This window comes from Numida meleagris, chromosome 5 (assembly GCF_002078875.1).
Source record: "Numida meleagris isolate 19003 breed g44 Domestic line chromosome 5, NumMel1.0, whole genome shotgun sequence".
NCBI lineage: Eukaryota > Metazoa > Chordata > Aves > Galliformes > Numididae > Numida > Numida meleagris.
Window position 1 is genome coordinate 33,353,871 of NC_034413.1, and position 22,283 is coordinate 33,376,153.

At 38.5% G+C, this 22,283-nt stretch overlaps 1 long non-coding RNA gene across 1 annotated transcript; it reads right to left on the reverse strand.

The window, feature by feature from the left end:
• Nucleotides 3,256-20,562, reverse strand: LOC110400644. The gene is made up of 3 exons (XR_002439990.1): nucleotides 20,509-20,562; nucleotides 12,565-12,668; nucleotides 3,256-3,366 (listed from the first exon to the last, which is right to left on the reverse strand). It is a non-coding gene; the product is annotated as an uncharacterized LOC110400644 (long non-coding RNA).

Consider the following 22,283-nt stretch of genomic DNA (forward strand, 5'->3'; position numbering starts at 1 on the left):
CTGAATATGGTGATGCCTGGCTCTGGACGGTTTATGGGTAGTGGAGCCCTATGCATATCAAAAGCATCATAAGAAGACGTTCTGTTAATGTAGTTGTTCTATTTGTTTGAAACAATATTAATTCATTCTAAGATCTTCTCTGCTTGTCAAAGCTAAGATGGCAGTGATAGCTGCAGGTAGGATGCTGTTGAGTGTGTGAATGATACATGCCAAGCCAGGACACCTGCACATCTGTTGGTAACATAGCAATTTATGGAAGTCTTGAATTTATCGGAGTGACACTTCTGTTTTCCCGCATTATGCCTATGACGTGATGGTACTGCAGGAACAATAACCTAATGGTCAGCATTACTTTATCCTCAGAGAATTCTTCCACTGAAGTTAATCCAATCCATTCAGTTTGTATTCTAATCTTTGCCAATTTTTTAATCCAGTCCCTATATTAATATTAAAAAATATAAGGATATATATATTTTAAGATACGCTCCTATTTGATTCTGATAATCCCATCTTGAGGCACAAAATGCAGTTCCATAAGTACTTGTAGGAAAGTAGCATGAGACAGTTACATTTGATATCTGTGATTATGAGCAATGTGCTCTTACAAATATAATCCTTTAAACGTGAAGTCTTCAATGTTGAACAGCTGTAGTAAAAACAGTCTGCAGTTCTGAAATTAGATGTTCTAGAACATAACCACATAAAGGCTTATTTTAAAATCATCCTTCCCCAAAACAGGGAGGGGGAAAAAAACACCACAGTTTTTCCCTCTTCTAGTTTTTAAAGCAAACAATAAGTCATGAAGAACTTAATTTAGCAGCAGTACATGTGAGACATGGGCCATAGGCTCTATTTCCGTAATTTCCAGACAGCATCAGCCATGTAATGTAGCAGAGAAACCTAAGGACTATTTGAAGGAATGCTATTAAAATATGCAAAGATGACTCAACATGATATTCCAGTCAGTGTGTCCCCTTCTGTAATTTCAGAAGGATTCCGTGCTTGTTTTGTAGATGGTTTCCAGAAATGCAGTAGTTAGTTGCAAAACTGTCTTCTCTACCAAAACTTCTTCAAGAGCTTCAGAGTGTAAGAGTCCTCCATATCTTTAGTTTGCCCTTTATCCACCAATCGCAACTGTGATGTCTCAAAACTAATTATTTGCCATTTTTTTTGCTCACAGTTATACTTTTGCTTATAACTTCCAGATGTACTGCTTCATAAGAGAAGTATCCTTCAATATCTGCCATTTTGCTTGCTCAAAGTTATGGTTACTTCCAGATGCATTGCTTATCTATGAAAAATATCCTTCCTGATTATAAGAGTTCTGTAATAAAAGCAACATCCTCCAAACAAGGACATGAGTCCAAAACAGTAACCAAACAGTTAAAAAACCCAAATATGGTTAAAGTGGGTAGGGGGATACCTCCCGTAACAACCACTGAAGACTTCTGTGCAAGCACAGAAGACTCAATTATGTTTGTGTATCCTTGTACGTACATCAGTAGTATGAATATGTAATAGTTAAGCGTGGCTTATGTACTATGTAAGCATGTAGTGAAAACTTCTGGATTACAAATAAAAGATAGCATGAAGATTTGGATGCACTTGATTTGTAGAGATTGGCCACCTTGTGCCGTACAGTGTGCTTTGGGAGACTTTAAAGAAATGACAACAACTGCTCTGGCTTTCACTTACACTGTGGCGTTCCTCTTAGCTTCACATAATTAGGGCTCAGCCCTTTCGCTCTCTTACCTTTAACTTACTTCCTAAATTAGCATATCCTGCCTTAATTTTTCTGTCTTTTTTCAGGTATATCTCTTTCTTACCTCTCCTTGCCACCCCAGGATCCCAGACAGATGAGCAGCTCTTGAATCTCTATTATGATAGAGAAGGACTGATCTTATTCTCTTCGGTCTCTTTTCTGGGCACAGAGTTAGAGTAGTAGCAGCTTCTGGCTTTGCTTCTGCTCAACCATGTAACAGACACAAGGAAGCAGTTACCTGCTTCTTTGTAAGAACCAGCTGTAACCAAAGCTGTGATTCTTTTGTGGCCATCAGCTAACACAAGTTTACTCCTTCACACATCACAATTTCAGAATTCTCACTACATGCAATATATTTATATTTAATGTTGTCAATATATGGAAATGATCTGCTATTGAAAATCTAGTATAATTCCATTCCACTCTGGTATCCTGTAAAATCAGCCAGCTTCATATATAGTGACAGTAAAATGAAGGCCTCCTGTGGTAGTCCTCAACCAGACTTCAGAGTGTGCAGAGAGGTACCATCACACTATTGAGTGGAGCTGGATCAGAAAACAAGGCAAAATGTTGTCTCCCTTTTTTGCTACCCCTCATGTCCGGTGATCTTCCTTTATGCCCTAGAAAGTCAAACTTTAATAATAACAGTAATAATAATAAATTGTTGGTCACTACCTTTCTGCATAACCTACATGAAGAAGTGACACAAATAAGCAAGATCCATTTGGATTGCGTGAAGCAGTACATGACAACTGTCAAGGTGGCCCAGACACTTGTGCAACTCCTCAAAAAGAGTATGGGTGTTCAAAATGTTTAAGAAGCTAACGTACCTTAGCCTTTCTATATAGTACAGTTTAGCTTTGAATGCTGCACAGGGTACACAGTTAAGTTGGAAAAGATTCCTTATGCAACAGCATAGACTCTATGGGACCTCTTAAGTCTCACTATTTAGATTAGAAGCATTTTGAGATTTCAGTAATCTTATATTGCTATAAATTTACAAACAGCCATTGTAATCTTTCATTCTAATGACACTTAATCCACTTTACCTCTAACACTGAAATGCAGAATTATCAAGGTGTAAATGCTCTTTATTTATACACTGCTCAATGTCATTATACACTCTATGCTTTCTTGCTTATTTAACGCACTTTTTCACCTCACTGACTTCTGATCCCTCAACATTTACTCATCAGACTGTCTTCTGGCTTGTGACTCTGGAAAGAATCGAGAACTGCATTCAGTCCTCTATGGATTCAAAATTTCTCTTTCTCAACTTAATCTGCAGTACCATTGTTCTGTATATACTCTTTCCAAAGTATTACTGTGGGTTCCTAAATAAAACTCCATTAATGTTGGACCCTCTGAGACTCCATGTTGATATTTTATCTCTGTAATAATGTTTCTACTGCCATTTAGTCCTCATTAAAACCATCAGACTTAATTTGAGTACAATGTTGAAGCATTGTTTCTCCTTTTTTTTATTAGGAAAAGGCTCCATTGTTATCTTCTCTCCATCGTCTGAGATACGAAGTGCAATTGTTTCACTGTCTTCAGGAATGACCTTCAGGAATGTTTTCACATTTTGGAACAGTTCCTGCCACCTGCTCAGAAAGGAACATTGAATAATAAAGTCAGCAGATCAAGTGTGGTGAGTGAAGAAGTTATGTGACATTGTAATTTGATTTAAGTCCTAATCCTGCAGTAATATAGGCATGGTCTGTCTTGGAAGCTTTAGTAATTTCCAAATTTATTTTTAAATCTCTGATTTGTATTGATTTAATATCTTTTCTTGAACGTTGCTTGGAGTATATATAGCTTTAAAAGCATAGGCTTTAGAAGCAGAATTGCAATGGAGCAAATAGGGCATGTTTTTCCCTATTAAAGAAATCAATTTGATAAAAATGAAAATCAGTATTCGTTTTTATTATTACAGAATCTGTGAGATGTATAGTTAATGTAAATGTTATAAAGTGGTAGCAGGTGAAGTTAATAGGCTTTAGGGTTTGATGCCAAAGCTCTACACAGAAAACACCTGTAGTTCAGCAATGGAGTAACTACATTTTGATGTATGAGAGAGAATTAACTAACTAATAGCAAAGAAAGTAGTACAGAGAAAACAAAAACATTGTAATATATATATATATCATTTTTAGGAATAACTGTCAGCTTTTAACCTGCAAAAAGCCTATATTAATATCTCTAGATATTAATCTATATATACCTCTAGAATATCCTACAAAAAAAAACCTCTAATACCAAACTTGGATGATTTCTTAACATTTATTGCATTTTTTGCAACTAGCACCTTTCTGTAGTTCTTGTTTAGTCGCTGTTTCTGAAAGTTCACCTTTGGCGGAAGAAAAATTGCATTGCAACTTAGGAAATAACAGACAGAATTCTTTGATATTGGTTTAAAAAGCATGATACAGACTGAACAAGACTGCAGAAAGAGGTAGTTGTTTTTTTTTGTTTTTACTTCACACGGTCGCATTTCTCTTGCTTCTTTTATTTCAAATAGGCTACAAGCTGTGACAAATGTATCCACAACGTGCATCATCAGGATTGCTGCATTTTAAACTGATATTTGTGTCGGTGTACTGTCTAGTTTGTGTTGTGTTTTTTGAGGGCTTTGGTTTTATACTGTTACTTGTTTTAGTGATTACCTTGAAAGAAATGAAGAAAACGAAACAAGAAGTAAGGTGTGCAGATTTGCCATAGTGAGCAAATCAGAACTGGCAAAAACAACTTCAATGGACTTTTTGGTTGACTATTCAGTTAGTTAGGATTGCAAACAGATGAGGAGCTTATGGATTGCCAGAGATGAAACTGAGAAAAGGAGATTTAAGCACTGTGAGGAATAACAAGATGTGATTTCTTTTGGAATGGGCGTTTTCTCAGCAATGCTGCTTGATGCAACAAGTCAACAAAGTGCAACCTGGAGCAAGCTGCTGTTTAGTAGTCTGTTTTAATCCATCAGTAGTGAAGAGATGGGAATGCTAACTGCCATTAAACTGCGATACTGAGACTGAAAATCAGTGGATACAAGAGGAGTAGTGATAGGTACAATTAAAGGGTGACTTCAAGTGCTCCTTGCATTTTAGAACTGGAATTCATCATATCAGTTGGCTTCAACATGTCATAATAATATACTATAATCAATTTATACATGATTTTGCATTCTGTACTGTCTGAACCCTTCTTTCCTTTTGGCTCAAAGCTTGCTTTCTGAGGTATGTTTTGTGATAAGACTCTAACTGACTTACCAAGGAGGCAAATGGTGGGTGTCACCATCTGGCAATCAGCATCACTGTATGAACATTTGAAAGCATTTCCTTCAGAGCTGTTTGCCCCAGGAAGAGAGTGCTCAGGAGTGTTTACTGGCGGAAGATCTGGCCTGTGACCAAGTAGCACCAGCTTGGTATGGGAGACTGGGGAATGATACCAACGTATCCTGTGAAAAACAGGATGCAGATGGGCACCTCCCTGCTCCCTCTTATCTGCTGGCAAGGCCCAGAAGATGGGAACAAAGGAGTTTTCTGCTGAGATCCCAAAGCCAGAAGCTGCCACTCCAGAGAGAGCTGACTCAACCACTTTGGATTTGAACTGTCACTCCAAAGAGAGCTGACTCGACCAATTAAATAAGTTCATACTGCTGTTGGAGGTTGTTGTCAACCAAAGCGGTCGTCAACCAAAGCGGTTGGCAACTGTATGGGAACTGCTGAGTCATGGCCTGAACCACTGATTGAGCACCTGGAGGAAAGACCCAGTCAGCCCTGGGAGCACAGGTGAAGGCAATTCACCTGTGCAACCAGAAGGGCTGGAGCCTGGCTCCACCCCTCTTAGGCCTCATTTAAGGGCTGACTGCTCCTGAGGAAGGATCTCTTCCTGGAGATCTCTCCTTGGTGGGAGCCTTTTCCTGCAAGCCCCAAATCTTCCGATCTGGGTGAGCGCTGTATTTTCCTTCCACCTTTTGTAATGCTATTTCCATTGCATTAGTCCTGCTTATCACTACAGCAACCGAACAACGAGCCCTGATGACCCATCACCCAAGAATATCAACATCTGCGCTACAAACAACGCTGGACCCCTGGTGGTGACTATCTCTCTTGCTTTCTACAAAGACTCCTTGCTTTTTTATCTCTTTTCTATCGCCCACCTTCCCTTCCTCATCTCCCTAAGCTACTAGGATTTGTAATAAACTGGTCGGGCTAACATTTGACCTGTTCTGTCTTAATCTCGCTGTTGGGTATACGTATATTAAAAGAATCCCTTCTCCCTCCTGTAAATTGGAGTGAGACGTGTACATGACAAAGTCTCAAAATACTAGCTTGAACAACAGTTTAGCTAATCATACTGTGATATTTCTTCTGCATTTTTTCCAAAGACAGAATTCCAAATTCTGCATCTATTCTGGTCAGAGCAGAGCTACTGTTCTCCATTCCAGTGATGTGTATTAGGATTTCCTGCACTGATTTGGCTTGCAACTCCTTTTTGTAACAGCACTGGAGTTGTGGCTGTTTTTTGTTGTTGTTCAACCAAATACTGTAAAGTAACCTTCAGTTTGTTAAAAAGACACAAAAACTGGTGATGGTCTTGGATATTTAACAACATGTTTTGACTTTTCATTGAAATTCTTCTATATAGGCTGCCCAGAGCTCTGGAGAAAATAAATGTTTGAAAGCTACTTACTACTAAACTGTGAAGGATAAAACTTCAGAGAAAAAGCAATTGCAATAAATTATTTTACCTACACAGTGCAGTTCTCTTAAGCTACAAATATTATTTTATGTTTTGGATCTACGATAGTTGTGGAGTACAGTCGTCTTTTTTTATATAGAATAGCTTTGATTTTACATTATCTCCTGTTGAACCGAGGCTTGTTTTTATAGCAATTAGGTTCCATTAAAAATGTTATTTTGAAGATGGCTGTCTTAACTGGATCTATCCCAAGGCACGCATTTACTGATGTACACAGCAGTGCTGGTAAGAGTCTTTTTTTGTGTTTGTTTTGTTTCTGTGCGTTTTTTTGAGCAAACATAACAAGCTATTCTCTTGTCTTCAGGAAGTTTGGAGAAGTTTCCTTATGTTTAGCTAACTGTTTCAATACTTCAGGCTAATGCTATACAAGTTCCCACTAGGGAAAACAATTTGTACCGAACTTCTGGCACATAAAAATAGTTGCAAAAAGTAATCAATGGAGCAAAAAAGCAAATGCTATTCTTTTTGTGTATTTCTTTACTATTTTCAAGTTGTATGAAGACTGAGATAAACATTTCCCAATGATACTGAGGATTAGAGGTGGGAGCTTTCTGTGCCTGGAAAAGTAATGGTAAAGTAATGGCTGGCTTGTATTTGGAAACAATCAAACTAAAGAAGGCCTCTGCAGCCAATTTAAAAGTTCTGATTGGTATATCCCACATATTTCAAATGTTAACGCATCTTCATTAAATTATCTCTTGATTCTGGGTCTGCATAATTTTCAAATCTGGGGCAGGACCTGACATCATCACTGCCAGAAAATTCTTCTCGCAAAATTAAGCCTTGTCAAAAATATTCTGTGCTACAGTGTCTCTAGACCCTGCGCTCCAAAAGAGGAATGAGTAATTACCATGACTGATTGTCAACGGTTCACGGGCGTTAGGCCCGATTCCGTGACGAAGGGGACGGGGGACCCACGGGCCCACGTCCCAGGAAAAGCGTAGGGAGATGGCCCTGAGAGCAAAGAACAGCGGCAACAATCTGAGGAGAAACAAACTAATTTACTAAAGATATTGGAATGCAAAACAACACACTGTAGTACAATATAATTACAATTTAAGCTGATAAATCCAATACAGAGAGAGAGAATGTCCCAAAATCAAGGTAGGCCTTATTCTACTACTGATGATAAGACGGCTGGAGAGCGAGGTGCTGCCAAGATGAGAGATGGGCGGAAAAAAGGGATGAGGTCTTGTGATCTGCAAGTTTTTATACTGTGAGCTTTTATCTTTTCCCTCTGGCTGGAAAATGGTAACAGAGGAGCAAAGTACCGTGGGGAATGTAGTAGTCCTTCTCTTCTGAGAACCAGGTACATTCACTACATGATGTTATGATGTGGAGTACGAGTAACCAAAAATCATAAAACCATGACACTCATTTTGGTCTGAACATGATAGATCCTTCTAAATTCAGTTCTTTCCTATATCACAGACCTTCACAGCACACTTTGCCAGCTGTGGATGTCCTGTTACATATGCAGCGCTCAGCCTCTCCATAGTTTAAATGCTGGGAAAGGAGGATGTAAAAAGGAAACTAAGATGGGCACCAAAATTTTACAATACATTTAATTTCCTACAACCAGTGGGGTGGGCAGTACATGAGCTTGCTTTTAGTTGTCTAGGCCACCTTATGCTTCTTGAGTTATCCTTAATTTCTGTTGTCTCCAGGAGGACCACTTCTCATTGCAGACAGATTCAGCTTTTCAGTTAAACTGATAGTCCTTCACTTACAGTTGAATAATATGGCTCAGTGTCATCTCATAGCAGCTCTTTTGGCCCCATCCTACCAGTTTGGAGTCATACTGGGATGAACAATTCTACTGTCATCTTAAATGGTGTATTGGCAGAGTGATTCATACTGACTGTGTGTGTGCCCTAAATGCAAAGGGAAATAACTTTTACAAAAAAATAAGGCTTTAATTTTCAGGGAATAGAGGCCCTCTTTCTCTGTGGTATGAAAACATGTTGAATATCACTCCTTACTTACCTGTACCATTTCTGACTAAAGTAAGTATGAACCTTTCTGCAAGTCTCCAGTATTTCATCATCAAGTCATTTTTTTTATAGTTCCCGGAAAAAGATATGGCAGATAGAACAGAAAATAACTTTACATTCTCCCACAAAAAAACAACATAACACCACCCCACCCCCACAACACTCTCATGTTAGATAAGCTCCTGAAATGGTAGAAACATCTTCTGTATATTAATTAATTACTGTTGTGATGTGTGTGTGTTTGTTTGTTAAAAGGCCTAAGGAGAAGTAAAAGCCTAAATTGAAGTTAGATCTTTAATAATCTGATCGTTTTCTTATCTTCATAAATAAGATGAAAGGTCCGTTACTGAATAAGTCCCTCTGAACTAAGAAATAACAACTTCTATTATTGCGCTAACGTTTTCTCAAGTTACCTGCTTCTGTAGCATGAAGTTCTGAATCTATTTGTAAACTACTTCCAATGAAGAATTAGAGTAAAAATTTGAATTAGAAAGCCAAATACCACTTCTCAAATAAAGGGGCTTCTCAAATAAATGATTTAAAGTGTAGCTGTGAAAAACAAACATTTTGGTAAAGGAGGGATGCTCTCTGTTTTCTTGACTTAGTACAGTAATTCCTTTTTAAGTCATTGAAGTTCCAGATGTCAAATACTCCCAGAATCTGCAACTAGAGACACTTTTCTTTTCAAAACCATGTAATTTTTGTCTGCCTGGGTTTTCAGTACTGTGAAAATTAACAAGTCCAGTTGGATTTTGATGGATTTTGCAGGATTCAAATTGAGGAAAAAAAAGAGCTTGCATTTGAAATACAACATGTTTCTTATCTCAGTGTTCAGGAGAGAAATATGGAATCTGCAAGTCTGAGAAGTCACTTTTCAGAGAAGAAATACAATTTAAATATGGAAAGAACCCTGGGTTTACTGTAATTATTACATAAATCAAAACATTTCCTATCTTTTAATAATTTATATGTAGTTAATAATTTATATGTAGATGTGAATTAATAATCCAATTTGAACTAAGTTGTTTTTTTTCATTTCTAATAGGCAATGTGTTATTATGGAATAACCACATTTTGTAGTTTGTAAATTGAAGACGTGTCAGATTGACTATTCTGTAAAGTAGTACTGAAATCAAGAATCGTCATTAAATGTAGCAGTGAGGAGGTGACTCGGGGGTAAAGCACTTTCAAAGCTTAAAGTTAAATTCTAAAAAAAAAAGAGCATAAATCAATTTTTTCACAAATGCCAGTATTTTATGAAAACTTAATGTAGGACTGTTTTCTTCAGATATATTTTAAAAAGTCATGAGGGCTGCAATTGCAATTATGTTGAAAGACACAGTTCATTTTCAGCATTTGAGACTGATAAATGAAATGAATGTTTCACCAAACCAAAGCTGGAATACAAGATATAACTCTGTATTCTATCAAATTGTAGTCTTATTTATGGAGTCATTGGAATAATGTGAAGTGTACATTGAATATATCATAGATGCCATCATTAATCAGTGATGTTGTTTGGCTAGTGCTATGCATACGTGACAGTATTCTTGGTTTGCTCCAGTTGGAACGTCTTGGTGTAATAAAAAAAGTACTAGAAATCCAGTTGGATTCTAGTCAGTAGAATGAGCAGGGGGGAATTCTAACCTCCCTTTTCTGTCCCCTTCTAAGCTCTGTTTTGGTTTTGCTTGGATTTTGTCAGGTTGCCGGAGGCTTTCAGCGGGAAAAACTTGTAGATGCGGTGTGTAAATTCTGCTGACCGACACACCAACAGGTGGCATGCAGTTATCTTACCTTAGCGGCAGGGGTGAATCACGATTGAATTGAGTTGACTTGAAAAGAAAGTAAATTAGGACTTTTGAGAGAATACCACTTTCTTTCTGTGTGCTCACTGGTGTCTGGCTTGCAAAATAGTGCACATTGTCTTAAAGACATTGCATGCTCTGGAATATGGGTCATACTGCTCCACTTATGAAACTTCAATAGCAAGTATGAGCAACACAGACCTATGTGTTGATCACATCCATGAGGGATTCATCCATCCATTTGAAGAACTCATTCAGATTATTAGGGACTGAATTATTACAAAAAAAAAATTCATGCTGGTAGGAAGACTTGGTCACTCCGTGGACAAACACAGAACAATTATTACAGGCAACAGATGAATTGCAATACTCATTGCAAGCTTTGACAAGCTCTGGTACTGGCACCTGTTCCTCTAACACTTCTGGAACATACATGCAAATATACTCCTACTGATTTGATCCAGGTTTTTTGGCAGTTTTTGTTGTCTTGTTTTGTGACTAGACCGTGTTTTTTCTATGTAGGTAACGAGGGAGTGCTTTGTAGAGTGACGGTAACTTCAGGATTCTGAAGAATACTGTTTCTGCAGATTTTGTTACTGTTCCCTATTTTTCTTGAGTGTTGGAAAAGTTTTTTATATGCTCTGGAGCTGTACAAGCTGAGTCCTGCTGTCGAAGCTTTAACTTGAAGATTCACTGAAGAAATTCTTAATCTCTAATTATCTAGTCTATTGTTTCCTTTTTTCTTTATAGGACAAGGGAGAGGACAGCAGAATAATTGGAGATTAAGGACAGTGAAGCTGGCTTTGTTAGAAACAGAAAAGTATACAATATTGCTGTCATTGATGCATATTCAAAAGCATTTAATGTAAGATCTGTGTCATAGTGTATCTGCTTAATATGCTATATTTATGCACCTAGTGAAGCAGGGCCTTATTTTCAATTCTTTTTTCTTTTAGCTGTGGCAGCTGAGTTCCATTTGCACATTTTGTGTGCTGAAGCAACTGAAACCTCTTGCTTTCATGTTTTGTCAATGACGTTCAATTTGTTGCATTTTTTTCTCCCTTGTTGGGGGGAACTTGCCAAGATCAGGAGTAAAATGTTCATTTGTAGGGGGGTTATTTCAGAGTTGGAAGCCCAGAGCTGTGATACACGATGTATTATAATATATAAAGTAATTCAGAGAATGTAAGTAGGAGTACGAATTCCTATTTCTCATTTTAAATACCTCATTATCTCTTTTGTTGTTTTTGCTGTTGTGTTTTTTTTCCCCTTCTACTTCTTTGGCAAATGAATTTGGTTGGAGAACATCTCAAAGTATTTTGTTGATACGGAATGTCTAGTTTCTGATTTTATCTCACTCACAAGTACAGCAGTATTGTTAACCTTCAGTAGTAAACAATTGCAGGTATGGTATTTTTGTGGTTTTGCTTTCTGCTTTTTGAGCCCTTCCAGTATCTTCTCCAATTTGAGACGTCCGTGGTGCTTAAGTAGATGATCCTTTATGCTAAGCTTCCTCATGACTTGTTTCTCAAGTGGTCAAAATATTAGCAGTTTTTATAGAGGGATAGAATATTAGAATAGATTAGATAGAATATAATATCGAATTCTATGATTCTACGATAGATCACTCTGATGGCAGCAGTAGTCTGCCTGTAGCCTGAATCAGTGAGTAAGCTGGTACTTGGTTTTGTACCAGTATGTCCTCCAGTTCGATTGCTCATCTCAATTTTGAACAAAAATGCATATCTTTGATATAGAACTTAATGATGTTACTCCAAGGAGTAATTTGTCTCACATAGGAGATTCTGCACAACAAAGCTGCCATACTTTGAACTGATTTATTTTTAGCCTTGCTTACTCTACAGAATTACTTTCTGCAAGCACACCATCTCATTTTTTAATCTCTTCTAACCAGAAGTACTTACTGAAGATACTGTAGTGCCTTCCAGATGAATTTGAAGCTGTTTTGCTTTTGTAATCACCCAGAGTACTTAAAGGATCTGCATTTAGGAGAAGTAATATTTCAAGAAATAGCATAGTGAATTGTTGTAACTTACCTGATGGTACCACTAATCTCCTTGCAAAAATTTACCTAGATAGTTCAGGATGTCTAATTTCATAAAGACTGTTTAACAGTCATGTCAGAATGACACCACTGGTGTATCTGCGGTGGGAGGAAAATTGTTAACAATTCAGAAAAAAAAAAAGAAATGGAATCACCATTTTGTTAGGTACTTCTTACCTGTGTTTAAATGTTTATGGAAGAGTTGGTGATCTGCAGTTCCATTATAGTTAATGGATGGGAAATATGTAGATGACTTTAAAAGTAATACCTCCTATTTACTTCTAAAAGATAGAAAAAACACAGTATCACCATTTGAGAGAGCAAATTCTCAGCTACAAAACACTATTTTTCAACATAGTCATAGAATCACGGGGTGGTTGGGACCTCAAAGATCATCTAGTCAATGCCATTATTTGATTAGCATGGGTGAGCTGATTGAGAAGTTGTTCATTTCATGATATTTCAACAGTGGGTGGCCATCTGGAATGTGGCTTGCCTTTCATGACCCTGTTGCTGCTGCTGAAACACACTACCCACCACCTTGCTGTGCTGACATCCACTGATCGGCCTTGATAAACCTTCAGCAAGGGTTGAGTAATGACAATGGATGCCATTTTTTCCACTTGGAAGAATTCAGTGGTGCTCATTTGCTTCATCCACTCTTCCATGTCAGACTGCCCCTATGCTGCCATCTGTCACACAGGAACAAAATGTAATGGAACATTGGCGAGAAGGTTCAACCTCTACTGCCATATGACCAACATCCACCTCTGATGTTGTGGGCCAACATAACAAAACAGGAGGCATTGCATTTGGAGCAGCCCATGTCGATGCTTTTGGGGCCTAATGTGTCATACCACGCTCTGTGTTTAAATAGATAAACATATTGGACTTTGGAATTGTCTGTAGATGAGTAATTCAGATGTAAATGTCTATAGGGTAGGCTTCTGTAATCAGGTGAGATGGGACCCTGGGTCTGAATAGGGTCTTCAGGGCTGTGTTGAGGCTTATATGGATGGAGCCAGCGTTACCAGGTGCCATGAGGCATGTGGTACAGTAATAGCAGAAGGAAATACTGCTTTTTTCATTAACTGTAATGATCTGTTGATTTTTTTTAACTTGCTTTTGTTATGTGCAAACATATAAATGTTGGTTCCTTAAAGCACAGTTCATAGCCGAGCTGGAAGGACTAGATCTGCACTGTGAGATTCTTTATGTGATATATTTATACAACTACTTTAATAGCTCAAGAAAAACAGAACTTAATACTTTCCTTTGCAAGTTTTCAAATCTCTCATTAATTAAAAAAAACACAACTAATTACTTTTTCTGTTACGGTAATGGTGATATTTTTGAATCAAAGGGCATTGCATTTAACACAATTATAAATGTGTGAATCAAGACCAGAGAGGTTAAAGATCAGCTTCACGTGGTTGCTATGGCTGCTGTTCCATTTAAAATTTTTGTTGCTGGTGGGGATTATGAATTGGGAATGAAGAAAATTGTAAATTTTCTTAGTTGTCACTTTACACTTCGCCAAGGCCTTACTCAGTTTACCTTGTTTTACTTTGAGAATTGGTCACTCCTTCAAACATAGCTGTTTGGATGATGGTACCTGTAGTAGGTACTGTGTATTTGGGATGTAGGTACTTGCTCTTTTCTGGCTGCTGCTAGTTTGGCTGGAGAAACTGAGATTCATGGTTAATAATATTAGTAAGAGAAAGTAAGAGAGCTAACTCAGAGGTATGAACAGGTGTTGAGATGCAGCTGGGGTCGATTTGAAGAGGTAAGAATTGTTAGCTAGTTTTGGAAGTGTTACCAGTTTGGGAAATTTTTCCCTTCATTTAGTGTACATCCAAAAGCATTCAGTCCATGCATTCTGAGACCTCACCCTCACGTAAACTGAAATGGGGCACTTAGGGTCCTCTCCTCAAACCACAGCCTCATCTGAACTAAAATGCTGATAAAGATTCACTAATATACATAGGTTTATATATCCAGAAAAGGGAGAAGTTTTGAAACTATCAGTGATTACCAGTAATGTTATGGCAGAAAGACTGCTTCTGAACTGCTTCCAAGGCTTTATTTAAGCAGCTGTGGTTTAAGCTGATCTGAATGGAAGCAAATTAAATGAACTAAAGGGAACTGTGGAACAGAACTGTAGCTGGGAACAAAGAAAATAAGGTGTAGAATGAAATCACACAAGTGACAGCTTTGTTCTTGAGATGTTTCAGTGCACAGCAGACCTTAGAAAATGGACAAAAGAGAGATAAGGACAGACAAGTATATCCACTAGATGGGTAGGTTCTGTGACAGCTGGTACTTACAGTGCTGTGCTGTATATTTGTGAAAACATTCATTTTAGTCCTGTCTTGAGCTTTTTAGTATTTTAGCACTATGAAAGGAAACAAGTGCAGTAAGAGCATTTACTTTATAAGTTTGAATGAGTGCCCTATCTAGGTGTCCTAACAGCTGTCAGGATAAAGCCTGATGGAGCTTGTTTACAAACTGTGCACTCCTTGCTTGACATGATAGAAATGTAGGTTAAACAGGAAGAAGTAATAGTAGAAGTTAATGACTTCAAAAGGAAAAATACAGGTAATGCGTGTATTAGTTGACTTTTTTAGGTAATTGATGTATTTTGGATTTGTTCTTTCCCTGACTGGGATATGCTGCTTTAGTACTCTGTTAAGTGAAATCTTGTCTGTGGCAAAGAGCGATGACACTTATTGCGTAAGGTGGAGACTGAGAAATCAAGGCTCTTTCTTGCCATAGATTTCTGTGTGGCTTCACTTTCTGTTTGAATCCCATCATGTTTTAGTCAATAGTAGTGGATCTTGCTTGACTATAGCGGTCTTAAAAGTTGGATACCTGTCCTAAACCACTCATCTGGGTCCTCATCATAATCAGCAGGGAGAAAGATTGGTGCACACAGAATGCAATGAACCACGCTTTGAGACAGAATTGTATTTGATTGTGGAGGCCTCTGCTAGCACCTTAGGCCAGGCAATTTTTTAAATCACTGCACTTAGATGAATGTTGCCCACAGTCTTTCTATGGAATTCAAAGTGGCCTGAATCAGGTACATACATTATATCTGTTTTTCCACATTTCCAGCTTCTATTCCTGGATCTCATATAATTTTATTTTTTTGTACTTCTAAACATATTCATTTTTCTGAGCTGTGGTACAAAAACATTAAAACACTTTAGGACAGTTTGATAACTAGAGTCTTCAGAATGAACGGCCTTGTTATTCATGTGGCTTTGACATTAAAATGTAATGAGAGTTAGGCTTAACTCTGAAGGCCTTGATTATTTATTCTAATGAGGCAAATTTCCCATTCTATTTTGGGGAGGCTAAATTTATCATTGTGTCTGCTGATATCCACCAGCTGATGTGGTGCGTGCTGATTTTTATCTAGAAATCTGTAGCCAGGTTTTTGAGTCAAAACAGTATCAAATAAAGAATGTGATGGGGATAGTGGGGAAAAAAGTATTCTTGGTTAATAACAACAGGGAACCAGGACAAAATAAGTTGATTGGAAGCTTACAGTTGCTGCACTGCCATTTTCTTGTGGGGTTTAGTGTGTTTTTTTTAATTTTTTTTTAATTGGGAATTAGTACTCTATAACGGAGAAAGAGAGCACAGTCTGGATCATAAGGCACTCAGAGGAAACTCAGGAAAAAAAAAACAGTTTAAAAACTCTTCTGGATTTCTGCATCATTTTTTTTCCAAGTGAGATGTGAAATAAAGTAGGTAGATTATTAGTTTAGAGCTGATAATAAAACAACCAAAGCAGATGGTAGGAATGATAAAGGAAAAAAAAAGGTTTATGCATACCTCATTAACCACAGTTTGTAATTTGTTTGCAGATTTTTATGAGAAACTCTGCAACAAATAAAAGTCCCAGATATAAAAATGAGACAAAATTTGAGAAGGCTAAAATCAGACCAATGAAAGGAAATATATAATACACAATAGACTCTGAAGGCTTCATTTCTTACTGTAAAAGTAAATGTCTATCAGTTTCTTGCAAGCCTCAAGGGTACTGAGAAAATTTCACTTACTTGCACTTTAACATACAAAATAGAATCTAATGGTTCTTTAAGAAAGCCATCATGACAAAGTTAACTGTGTGAACTTAAGGGGAGTGATTTTATTATATAGAATTTCTAAACAAATTGATTTTCCCCATTCTTGTTAATTTTCTCGTCAGTATTGTTTACAAATGCTCACAAGCATGCCCAGGTGGTCCACCTGGGGCCACTTTTGTGCAACATAGAGAGGAAGGGATGCTTGTAGTCAAGCCTGTGCCACATCCCTGTGTTCTTCTGGACTGACAGCAATGACCTTCTGTACTCCTTGCAAGATACTGTTACAGAACAGTACTTTGCTTCAGCGTTTTGCTTTCTTCAGTCCTCATATGTCTTATGTTACTATTTGTTATATATATATATTTTTCTTCTTGTTTTGGAAATGTGTCTGTTTTTCTTATGGGATGGAGTTTGTGATGCACTCAGGTAGGCTGGGTGCCACCCTCCTGTTGGCATGGTAGGTCTTCTACTTTGAGTTTTAATTTCAACGCATTCCTGAGCTGCTGGAAGGGGAGTTCTTCAGTATTAGCAAGATTATTGTTCACCCTCGTTATGCTGTTTCTTGAGGTACTTTCATAAATGCATTGCCATTCATATTTTGTTCTTAACAATCTTTTTGTTACAAGTCTCTACACTCTGCACACAGTGGTACTGGGAGTGAGAAGTTATATGAAAGTTGCTGTTTGCAATATAACAAGAAAGGACTAGCAGCAGTGCTAAGAAGGGATGCAATGAACGATGCTACCTGTATTTTCTTTTAAAGATGTATGCATTGAGTGAGCAGGACAAGAAAGTAAATGCAAAATACCAAAGTATGAAAGAGATTGGTTTATCAGCAGGAGTTCTGCAGTTGTCCCGACCACACATACTTGCATTTCCTTGTGTTCAGTCATGATGTTGTAGTGAGTTAGTAGGTGCATACAGAATGAGTATCTGTAGTTACTCTCAGAATCCAAAATAAGGTGTTACAAATCTTAGCTTGAATCAAGCATTTGTCAGACATGGAAAAAAAAATACATTCTGGTAAAATAAGAATGGGTAGAAATTTCTGTCCAAATCAAGTTGGTGCGAAGCTCTCAAACTTGTAAATGATTTCTACAAAAGTGATATAAATAGTATGTGTCTGCCATGTGGAATCCTTCAGAGTAGAAGTAACAACCAAAACCCAGCTCCCCCCAGAGCTAGGAAAGATTGGTCTTGTGGTCATATTCTGATTTTGTAGGTTGAGTTAAGCATCCAAACCATTCTGTACCTTTATTTTTTCCCCTCTTAATAAAAATGAAGCTGTAATCCACTGGATGCTTTTCTGTTTGTTGTGCCCCATATTTTAACTCAGTTAAGCTTCCCACTTTCTTTTGTATGGGGAGCATTACAGGAGCAGAACTGAGGCTGTGAAGGTGAAAGCGCAGAAAGTTGTTCTCCTTCTGCAGTATGGTTTACTGTATTTTCCTTATGGGTGCCTCTTGGCACAGCAGCTGGCTCTAGGTAACATGAAAAAAATAGCCTGTAATAGCCCAATGCAATGCACTGCTTTTGTGTGTGCCAAAACAGTGATTCAAGCCTCTACAGGGAAGGCGTTGAGGTTTTGTATTTCATTCTCTCATCAACTCACTTCTTGACCAGATAGACTGCATTGACCCATATTGCAGTTGGGTTTACCTAAGTTGGAGAGTAATGTTGTTTTTCCTCAGCAGTGATTTTGGTTTTGATAGTGGGGTGATTGTTCAGCTGTCACTTTTAAATATTTACCATGAAAACCAGGTTATTTATTACCATGTGTTGTTGGTATTTTTAACTGCTTTGTTGTCTTTTAAAATACAGCTCAGTATACAAGTTTTCTGTTATTTTGAAGAGGGGCTTACTACTACAAAAAATCAAATATTGATATAATTCTTGTTGAGATTCGTGAGAACCAATAATTTCCTCTTAATTTTGTAGAGAGGGAAAAAGAAAGTTGTCAGCAGTCTACAAGCCTACAATCTAGTTGCTTACTCAAGGTGATACAAAATCACGTTTGGTTTTAAGAGGTGACTTTGTTCACAAGCAGTGTTGCATTTGTTCCTCAAAGACATTTTTAAATGCCAAATACTTCAGCATATGTGTCACATAGCTTAAGTTCAGTGAGAAACTAAAGTCAAATCAGCATTCTGTTGCTGTAATGTTGTATTTCTTAAATGAGTTAATTGTTCTGCAGAGATTAAAATACAATTAGTCTTCTAAAATTGTCCCTTTTCTAAGCTGCTGTAATAGTTTCTTCTTTGTCCTTCATCAGACCTATTCCCATTTCTACTTGCAAGAAGTTCTGGGTTCTCTGAAGATGGTTCTCTCTCTCTCCTTGATATATTAAGCTTCCAGCTCTTGAAGTTGGCTTCAATTTACACTTTGGTTCCTGTACCTGATAGATCGTTGTCCACAGATGTTGTCTGTTTTAATTGCTTAATTTTCCAAGTAATGGATCAAAATATGAACAGATGTTCTGTTAATCTAGCAAAAAAAATTATTAAAGTAAACAGAGGATGACTGAAATTCACTTGTGGGAGAACTGAGAGGCCTCACCGTTTCTAGTTATTTTCTGAAGTTGACTCAGGGTTGAGGCCTAAAGAGGCGTTTAGAAAGTGAAATGTGAGCAGCAAAACCTTGAGGGGGGAGGAGATTGTTCAGAAGATGCTCAATTCTAAACTAGGGCAGCAGTTACATTTGGAAAGTGCTGCACAGATCATTCCAAAACATCTGCTGGCAGACAGGCAGCTGGCTAATGGGAACCTATGGGATCACAGGAGGACAGGTCTTGTTCTGCATTAGAGGCCATGTTTACCAACTGAAAATGAAGAGAGGTGCTGAGGAAATTTGACCCTTCTTTTCTAAACGCAGCTGGCTCCTCATAGACCCCAGAATGTGAGGTATAAAGACAGGCATTGATGTTTGAAGGCTGTTCTGACTGTAGTGAGGCAGTGGGACTCACTCCTTACATTGTTCTTCCTTTTGGTCTTTGTCCAGTGAAAGGGACCGAGCATGCTGCTGCTGCTCAGATCTGCTGGGATTCAAACAGGAGCACAGACTGCTGCCTTGGACACTCAGAGATGATTTCCCTATGCAGTGTAAACAAGGAAACAACAGTGTGTAGCAAAAATCAAGTATTTTCAGAACCATCAGGCATGTGAAACCATAGTGAGCTATGGACTTGAAATCCCATATAACACTTTCCCAAATCCACTGGAAAAAAAACAACAAATCAAAACAAGTGAGGGGTGATGACTGGTGGAGAGAGCTCTGAATGGAGTGTTTTTCTCCTGCAGGTGGCCCTAGGATGCACTTACAGTAACCTCAGTAGATTAAAAGCAGAGTTCTGTAGTTAGTCTGGCTTCTCTGTGGATTGTGCCATGAGATTGTACTCTTAACTCTGGCTCCTAAGTCAGATGCTGAAAGTCAAAAAGCTTAAACCCTTCATAAGCACAACTAAAGTCCTCTCACAGTACTCTGAATAAGATAGCTGTTCAAGAGTCTCCCTGCTGAATAGCAATGTGTGCAGCTTTCTTCCTGGCTTTATTTGGCACTATTAAAAAGATATAAGCTAACTAGCCTATTAGTTGTAATTTTCAAGCATGGAAATTCAACCTTAATAACAGTAAAACCTGTTGTCATGTATTTTATTTGGATTTCTGGGTATTATTCATCACAGAATTGTGGGGGTTGGAAATGCCCTCTGGAGATCATCTTTTCCAACTCCCTGCTGAAGCAGGTTCCCTACAGCAAGTTGTACAGGTAGGCATCGAGACAGGGCTTGAATATCTCTAGAAAGGACTCCACAACCTCTCTGGGCAGCCTGTTCAAATGCTCCATCACTGCTGTGGTTTAACCCAGCAGCAGCTCAGCACTACACAGCCACTGTGGGATGAGAGAAAGAATTGGAAGCAAAATAGAACTTTTAGGTTGAGATAAAAAATATTTACTATGACAGAAAAGGAAAATGGAAACAAAAGTGGCAATAACAATGTGCATATATATCCGAAATGAGAGTACTCACTATCTGCAGACCAGCACCTAAACAGCCAGCCCCCAGCCAACTCCCTGCAGATTTATGACTTCTCCTGTGATGTCACTTGGTATGGAATAATCTCTTGTCTAATTCAGGCCAGCTGTCCTGGTTCTGCCACACCCCTGCTGCTGCAACATAGAGGCAGTGGCTCTGGCCTGCAGAGTGGTCCTACCTGTGCTCCCCTACAATGGTGTGCTATGAACACTGTCTCAGCTGAAACCAGGACAGTCACCCTCGAGGTAAAGAAGTTTTTCTTTCTGTGTTCCAATTTGTTCCTGGTTGCTGGGCACCACTGAAAAGAGTCTGGCCCCATCTTCTTCTTTTCTGCCCTTTAGATATTGATAAGCATTAATAAGATCCCCTCTCAGTCTTTTCTTGTCAAGACTGAACAGCCCTAGAGCTCTCAGCCTCAGGATACCATTGGCCTTCTAGGACACAAGAGCACACTGCTGGCTCGTAGCCAACCTGTTGTCCACCAGGATACCCAGGTCCTTCTCTGCAGAGCTCCTCTCCAGCCCTTGTACTGATGTGTGTGGTTATTCCTCCCCAGGTATAGGACTCTGCACTTGCCCTTGTTGAACCTCATCAGGTTCCACCCAACTCTCCAGCCTGTCAAGGTCTCACTGAATGGCACATCCTTCTGGCATGTCAGCCACTCCTCCTGGTTTGATACTGACAGCAAACTTGCTGAGGGCAGACTCAATCCCTTCATCCAGGTCACTGATGAAGATATTGAAGAAGATTGGACCTAGCCCCAGCCCTTAGGGAACACCACTGGTTACAGACCTCCAGCTAGACTCTGGGCCCCTCTGAGCTCTTCCAGTCATCCAGTTCTCAATCCACCTTCCTGTCCATGCATCTCGTGCATCTATCCCACGCTTCCTAAACTTACCCACAAGGGCATTATTGGAGACAATATCAAAAGCCTTGCTTGAAGCCTAGGTAGGCAAGGTCCAATACTCTCCCCTCATTTACCCAGCCAGTCATACTTGGTCAAGTGTGCAAGGCTAGAATAACAAAGAATAGTGCCCAAAAGACATTGGGCCTGCCTGCCTGAGAATAAACTTATCAGGACATAAAAGATAACAACCCATGTATTTGTGTGTATATTCCACTTAGACACTTAGACCTTAATGATAGGTGGCAAAGTTGCTTTTTTTAAAAAAAAAAAATACAGGAGCATACACTGAACTTTTACAAACAGTTTCACTCCCTAAAGATGTGAAGGAGTTTGCCCTGAAGAAAGAAAAAAGGGTGGAGGGAGGAGAGCAGTGAAGCAGTGGTAGTAGTGTGACTACCTGTTGGCTAACTTAGCACAATTTAAGGAAATAGAACAGCAATGTGAGAAAAGGGAAAGCTTTGTGATCTACATGGCAAATTGATTATATGGGACTATTTAAATCATTTGAGAGATATTTATATGTCCTCACAGATGTGAAAGTAGTCACTTAAGCAAGCCAAAGGACTGAGTTTCAGCCAGGAGGAAAAATACAGTGCGAAGTTTGTTGTTTTGGTTCTCAACTCTAACCACTCGTGATGCTATCTAAAGTGGTAATAGTTATGATTATGATATTGGGGTGTATAAAAACTGCACTGATACGGATGCTCTTTGCTCATAACCTGATGTTGCTTAAAGGTTATGGAGATTATGAAGCATATGTAAGTCTCAAACAAGGCTATTTGAATCTTCCAAAGGGGAGAAACCGATGTCTCAAAAGCTAATTGCTTAATGCTTTTGTCTGGCTGAGGTATTTTGCTCAAAG